At 30.8% G+C, this 7,479-nt stretch overlaps 2 long non-coding RNA genes across 2 annotated transcripts; both read right to left on the reverse strand.

The window, feature by feature from the left end:
* Positions 1–708: 708 nt before the first annotated feature.
* Positions 709–1,957, reverse strand: LOC149563250 (uncharacterized). Its single transcript, XR_016364046.1, has 3 exons — positions 1,821–1,957; positions 1,659–1,745; positions 709–1,563 (listed from the first exon to the last, which is right to left on the reverse strand). It is a non-coding gene; the product is annotated as an uncharacterized LOC149563250 (long non-coding RNA).
* Positions 1,958–6,181: 4,224 nt separating this feature from the next.
* LOC149563251 (uncharacterized) lies at positions 6,182–7,193 on the reverse strand. Its single transcript, XR_016363547.1, has 3 exons — positions 6,871–7,193; positions 6,705–6,778; positions 6,182–6,612 (listed from the first exon to the last, which is right to left on the reverse strand). It is a non-coding gene; the product is annotated as an uncharacterized LOC149563251 (long non-coding RNA).
* Between the last annotated feature and the right edge of the window lie 286 nt (positions 7,194–7,479).

Consider the following 7,479-nt stretch of genomic DNA (forward strand, 5'->3'; position numbering starts at 1 on the left):
GCGTGCTTCAGAAGGAGGAAATTTGTGCTACATGAATGAAGCTGCACCATGTTGAAAGGACCTTATAAAAGCAGTGTTAAGCAATAAAAAAGTGTGGTAAATCCTTTGCGAGATGTGTAGATGAGTCAATACAACACAATATCTCATCATGTGTCAAGACATGAGATATAACAAACATTGAATGATATCACAAAGAAAACATCTAAAAAACATGTCACACTACAAACATTTGAAAAGCATTGTTAGCACTTCTTTCTACCGACCACCAATACACAATGCCCCTAAAGCTTTTTTAAAAGAAAAAGAGCTACAGTATGCCATAGCAACTTCTTCAAAAAAAAAAAAAAATTCAATGGCTAAATAACCCCCAAGTTTCCAATATTACCGATTTCTTTTCACTATCTTAAAAAATAGTAACTCGGGAGCTACTGATCAAAATGAAGACTCAAAGTACAATTTAACATCTAATTTTTTTATCTTTCAACAATCTTTCACTTCTTTGAGGCACTCTAATCTTCCAATAAATAGTAATTTGATCATGTGCACATTTCTAAAATCTCCGTCTTCTATAAAAAGAGTGCAATTCATGTTATAAATGCATCCTCAGTTTCAAACCTCAGAAAACATAAACTAAACCAGATATCTTATCTCTCTCAGATGCAACATCTAAGCTGAAATTACTTCATGAAAAAGAGTTACTAAACAGAGTACAACACAATCTTAAATTTGTCTATAGAATATTGTAAAAACAGACCAAGTAGAAATGCTGAAGCCGCTCTAGCCTCAAATCTGGAGAAACATACAAATGTTTTGAATCTGGGTATCATAGCATCTAGGCTTAAAAGTTACCCCATGAACAAAATTTCACTACATGCACCTAGACATGAAAGGTTTGGCTGAAGAATTTCTACCTTGCTAAGAATTCTCTGAAGAATTTCTACCTCGCTAAGAATTCTCTCCACCAAGTGATTCAAAATGTTAAAACCTATTTAGTGATCCAAGTGTAGAAAATCACTTTTAAGATTTTGAGAGAAATATTACCAAAAGCATAACCATGAATCACATATCCAAAGTATATACAAGAAGTGCTGATCATCATTATGACACTCTAATTGATTGATTAAAACAAGTATTGAAGGGCTTCTTTCCACTTGCTAGTTGTTTGAGGGTTTCTCTTTTGACTTTGGGGTTGTTAGCATACATTCGCTTCTGCAGTAATGCGCAAGGATATCGTTTAGATGTTGCCTCATCCCCCTTCATTATTAATTGAAGTCATCATAGATTGACTGAGCTCCACACAATACAAATCGTAAGTCTGGCCGAATCCATTCTCAGTTGGTTATCAACCAGCTGCCCTACTTCCTTTCTATTGGAGGGAATAAAAATCTTCACTTTCTCAATATCAATATTAAACATAATTTGTATGGTGAGAGTACTTCAAATGAATCTTACAAAATTATTGAGAAGTACAGAAAATCCAGTCATGTCTACCACAACCTGCTCACCAATTTCTCTTTTCTCCCACAAATACATTTGTACTGCCATTTTTTCAGAGAATTAATCCTGACAACATAAAACAAACAAAATTAAATTATTAACTACAGAATATAAATTATAAAAACAATTTAAAAAAAAACAATAAAAGAAGTCTCACATACCTGAAAGTCTTATAGCCTCAGAACCCTCATACCCAATAGATCTTCCCAACTTCTTTACAGAACAATTTCCTTCTCTGATATTTTATACTATACAAGCAACAGAACACAGATGAGGAAAAAAGAATCAAAATCAATCAAACATCTTGTAGATCAAATAAATACCTCACTCTGAACATGTCCATCAATTTTGGGTACCCAACACATTGATCCATCTCCTGCTATCTTCAGAACATTGATCCTTCAATTTATTGTTGGGCAACATTTTTTTTCATGCTCTGTGTTAACATGTACAAGATGAGGAAAATGTCTACATTTTAAAGGACTCTTAAACAGAGAAATATTTTCAGCATAGTAGCATAGGATTCCATCATGACTTGAAATTGAAAAAGACTATTACAATGGTAATGGAGGTCCTGTCCCAATTTTTACTTTGACTGGTTTAAAGCAAAAGGATTTATATTCTGAGGATTTTTTAATGAAGCGATGAGGGATAAATGTAACCTTATTGTTGTATATGCCAAAGTCAAAAGGTTCTAGAATAACTTTATTAAAGCAAAGTTCTCCCTGTAATAATTTCTGAAGTCATTCAAGGGGACAGATGGTCTCCTTTGCCGGTAGGCTTTCTTAAAGTTGACATTTGATGGTGTAGTCTGTGGCAACTCTAGTTTAGTGTATGTTAAAAAAAAAAATTCAATAAATGTTTTTTTTGGGTTTGTATGAATCATGGAATAAAATGTGAAGTTTGTATTATAGTGTAGAGGTATTGGTACGTTAAAATTAAAGTTAAAGTTAATAATTGATTAGAAGATTTTTTGAAATTTGTTGGAAGTAGAAGAAATTCTTAGATTGTTTTAAAATATGAAAAGAAATTAATTTATAATACTTTATATATTGTAAGAGAAAATCAAATTTAATGATAAATTTCTAGTTCTTCAAAGATATTGATCAGTTGTGATATTGCTATCAAGATTTAACTGTGTGATTTTGAGTCAAACTCATTGACCCATGTTTCATGAGTGGTGATTCAACATGAATCCATCTCTCATGAGAATAAATGGAACACTTAGCACTCATTGGATCTAGGTAATGCTCACAGGGGTGAAGCATCGAGACTTCCTAGATCCAATGAGTGCTAAGTGTCTATTTATTCTCATGAGAGATGGATTCATTTTGAATCACCACTCATGAAACATGGGTCAATGACTTTGACTCAGAAGCACATAGTTAAGTCCTGATAGCAATATTACAATTTGACTTGCTATGGAAATTATCTCCTACTTATCATATTGATTAGTTGTAAATTATGATTATGTACATTCATTATGTAAGCCTTTGGAACCACTAAGATCCACATCTCTTCTTTAAATTTCTTTAACTTAGTACATTAGTTAAATATAAGAATTAGTGAATTAGACCTAGTGTATGTTCAAGCATATAAGAAATGTTGGATATATTATAAGAACCACTAATACATTTTAATAATGTTAGATCATTTGTTAGATCACTTTCAATTTAATGCCTTAGACTCAAGCATGTTGATATATGGAAGTTTGTAGCGGGGAGGTACTTGTATAGTAAAAAATCTATCAGAGAGGGTATGCCACATCATTTTAAGAAAGAATTTTACCTATGCAACACAAAGATGATGATAAATAGTGATACTTAGTCCCTTGATATTGTACTATTGAAAAAGGCATTTCAAATTAATTACATATACTAATTTGTATTTTGGTAGGTTCTTTGTAGGGAATTATAAGAGAATGATATACAAATGAAATAAACACTAGATGCAAATTCTTAGAGAAAGATATTGAACAAGTTCTTGCAAATCATATTTGTATGTGATACAAGGCCATAAGGATGATTTTAAGAGCATTTATAGCTATATGAGCATCAAAGCAAGGTGACAATCAAGGATCATTGCTTGTGGATATTTTATTACAAGTTTAGCTTATTTCTTATTTGACATAGAGATGACACTATGATTATTAAAACCATTTTTATTGAACTAATCAAATAAGACAAATCTAGAAAATATGGATCAACAATTAGAATTGGCATAGAAGGCCACAAAGATAGGTGTGAAAGGTGAGGGTTTGGGCATCAAAGTCTAAAAATATGGATAACCATTGAGGGAGAAAATTTGGGCTGAGAATATATATACTTGATTCCTTCAAAAACAATTTGGGGAAGGTGCCAATAAATTTGAATACTCATTGGCAATGAGGAATTGAAACAAGAAGTGATTTTAGGATGCTAATATTTTGTAAGCCTTTTATTAAAAGTCTTATCAATGCATTTAGTTTATTTTATGGGGTGAGGTTTCCATCTCTAGGTTATTTCAAAGAAAGACTCGTGGTGGAAGAAGAGCACTGGGTGAAAGAAATAGTTGATTTGGCTAATGCTTTTCTATATCTTGGGAATGCTAAAGTGGTTGTGTTACACTTTACTAGAGTTGTTTGTTATAGTTCAAGTCAAATTTTGGATTCTATATATTATATAGAATATAATTGTTTGACAACAATCATATAAACTTATTGCAACACTTGTGTGCTTTGCTATGTTTATCTAATCTATTTGTATAAACTCAAAGTATTGCTGCCCATATATATCCTAGTTTATCTAGATTAATAAAAAATAAAATTTACACAGTTTTTAACATTTACTTAAAAGTTATTTTATTGAACTAATATTATATTAAAATAAGAAAAACTAAATAAAATAATTAAATTTTATTTGTCATTTTCTTATTTTATTATTGTCATTTTTAACATTTGACACAACTCTTTTTATTTTCATATAGAGAGAAAGGAATGAAGCTTTTATAATCTAGAATAATTTTATTAAATTTGAAATTATGACCTCTTATTAAAACCGAATTCTCCACCATTTGAGAAACTTAACATATGAAACTTTCAAAAGATTGGAGCCCATTCATCAATTCCTTATGAAACTCTCAAAGTCTATTAGAACCCAATTTGTAAATTCTAAATGATGCTTCATATCTAAGAAATGCATACTTTACAAGTTCCATTATGCACATCTTACAATTTTTGAATCATTAGATAAAATCTTTTTCAAACATTTTATGATGAAAGATTAGGGCTCTTTCTTTAGGATCTTTATATCTAAACGTGTGAAAGTGAACTGTATAAGGGTTGATCAAGTGTAAGACTTTCCATTTAGCACAATACTAGTGCTTCCATGCATACAACCTACTACAACCATGTGTTTGCTTGATAACTTAACATCCAAAGATCTCCAAATTTGAAACCATTGATTTTTAAGTCCCCCCAAACTCAACCCAAATAGTTCGACATGATCTCTACCTATCACACACATGGACACATCTTGAACCACCAAGGAACTTAAGGCAAGAAATTCAAGGGATCTAATGTGGAAAAAAATGGTGCACACCAGTCACTTCCCTAGTTTTAACACATCCTCTACCACAACAAAGATTGTACCATTTGCGAAAAATTGGGGCCACCCACATTTGATCATGACGAATATGTTAGGAGCCCATAATAGGTTATTTTTATTGGTGAATGTTCACCTATCCTCTGCAGTCATTGTTATTTTAATTATAACATCCATTGTTAGCATCCATGTATTTTAGGTCTTCAAATTTCACTTCATTTGCATGTCACCCAAATGAAAATTACTGAATAATGATTATCAAGGTTTGTAATAGATTCATCGATTTCATTCTCTGGATTAAAAACTTTCATCAACTAGAGAATCCATGTTTCCAATGCCCTCTACCTAAAGAGTTTAAATTCCTTTAGAGCTAGGGCAGAAGGTTACTGATAAAATAATGGAGTTTGCATTTGCTAACAAGCTTCTTGTATGCTGCAATATAATTGTTATATACACTTGATTTTTGTTTGATGCCTTTCATATCTTCATCAAACTACCCAGAACAATTTATATTCTAAAATGTAAAGCAATTAAACATTTTGTATGCATCATAGATTGAGGTATAATCCCATTTATTTGTAAAAAATATACATCCATATTCTTAATACAAAAAATCTCAAAAAAACCAACCTAAAATTGTAGACAACTTCTCTTGAAAAAGATGAGCAATTTTATGATGTACATTGTATATGGAGACTTTCAATAAGGCCCCCAAAAGTTATTTTATTACAAACTCTCTCTAATAGTCACTCTACATAATACTACCACTGCTGCTCTATGCTTATCAGTTCAGTTCAGCTCAGTTTTTCTTTTTCTTTTTAAATATTAATGTATGTAATGAAACAGTAATTCTTCCTGTTTGAGAGAGCAAAAAATTGGAATTTAAATCTAGTTGTTATAACAGTCAAATAATTGAACAGCAAGGTACTGAAACAGAGAATCAATTTTATAATTTTATAGAGAAATTGGAATTTTTATATTATAAACAGAAGTATTATATTATAAACAAAAGTGTAACCATATGATACATCCAAAATATACACACTAAGTGAAATTGGAAATATTAATATTAACATAAGAATAACCATATGATACATCCATAGTGCATAGAAGAAGTGTTTTCATTATGATATTGTAATTGATAGATTAAAACAAGTATTGAAGGGCTTCTTTCCACTTCTTAGTTGTTTGAGGGCTTCTCTTTTGACTTTGAGTTTTAATATGCTGCTCTATCTCCTTTCACTATAAATAAAGATCCCCATAGCTCAAATACAATACAAATAATGAGCCTGGCCGCATTGATTCTCAGTTGGTTATCAACTGATCTACACCTTTTTTAATTGGACAGGGCAAAAACATCCACTCTTTCAATATCAACATTATAAATAATTTGTATTGTAAGAGCACTTCAAATGAATGTTATATAAAGATTGAGAGGTGCAGAAGGTCCAATCATGTCTAACACAACTTGCTCACCAAATTAGCTTTCCTCCCACAAATTCATTTGTAGTGCCATTTTCTCAGAGAATTAATCCTGAAAATATAAAACGTACCAACTAATTATCAATTTCATAACACAAATTATAAAAATTAATTTAAAAAAAAATAGTAGAAAGTTTTATATACCTCGAAATCTTATAGTTTGAAAACCCTCATACCCAATAGATCTTCCCAACTTCTTTGCAAAACAATTTCCTGATCTGATTTTAATTCATTACACAGATACAAAATTATAAATAAGAAAAGAAAAATCAAAATAAATCTTGAAAACACTCTGTAAAGAAAAGATTACCTGATTCTGAATCTATCTAAGTTCTCTTCTTCCATCTCTATCAATTTAAGATCATATTCAACACAAGATATTGATCCCTCCCCTGCCATTTTAAGAACATTTTGTTCCCTTCTCTTCTCTCTTCTCAGCATCCACATTCCTCTGCTTTGGACAAACCAGGTCCTTCAATTTATTGTTGGGCAGCGTTCTTTTCATGTTTAGCATATTCTTTTCTTGTACAAGATGAAAAACATGTTTGCAGCATAGGATTCAATGTTTCTCTCTTTTGGATATTTTTAAATTAAAGCAAAGTTGTCATTCTCAAGGAAGTGGTAAATAATTTTAATTGTCTTTCAAGAGGACAGATGGTCTCCTTTGCCGGTACTCTTTTTTAAAGTTAAAATTCGATACTCTTATCTAAGGGGAACTCTAGTTTACCAAATGGTAATCTAGTGTTAAAAGGGATTCTTCACGCAATTCATGGATTTTTCATAATTAATATAAGCTATTAAATACTTTATTTAGATACTTTATTAGAAGATTATATGATATTCATTGTTTGTAGTAGTATTATTTCTAATTCAATCTCCAATTACTAGTTTCTACTCAACATTTAATAGATTTTAATTT

Source organism: Cupressus sempervirens, chromosome 4 (genome assembly GCF_028749045.1).
Source record: "Cupressus sempervirens isolate cs-2001-9-10 chromosome 4, ASM2874904v1, whole genome shotgun sequence".
Taxonomy (NCBI): domain Eukaryota; kingdom Viridiplantae; phylum Streptophyta; class Pinopsida; order Cupressales; family Cupressaceae; genus Cupressus; species Cupressus sempervirens.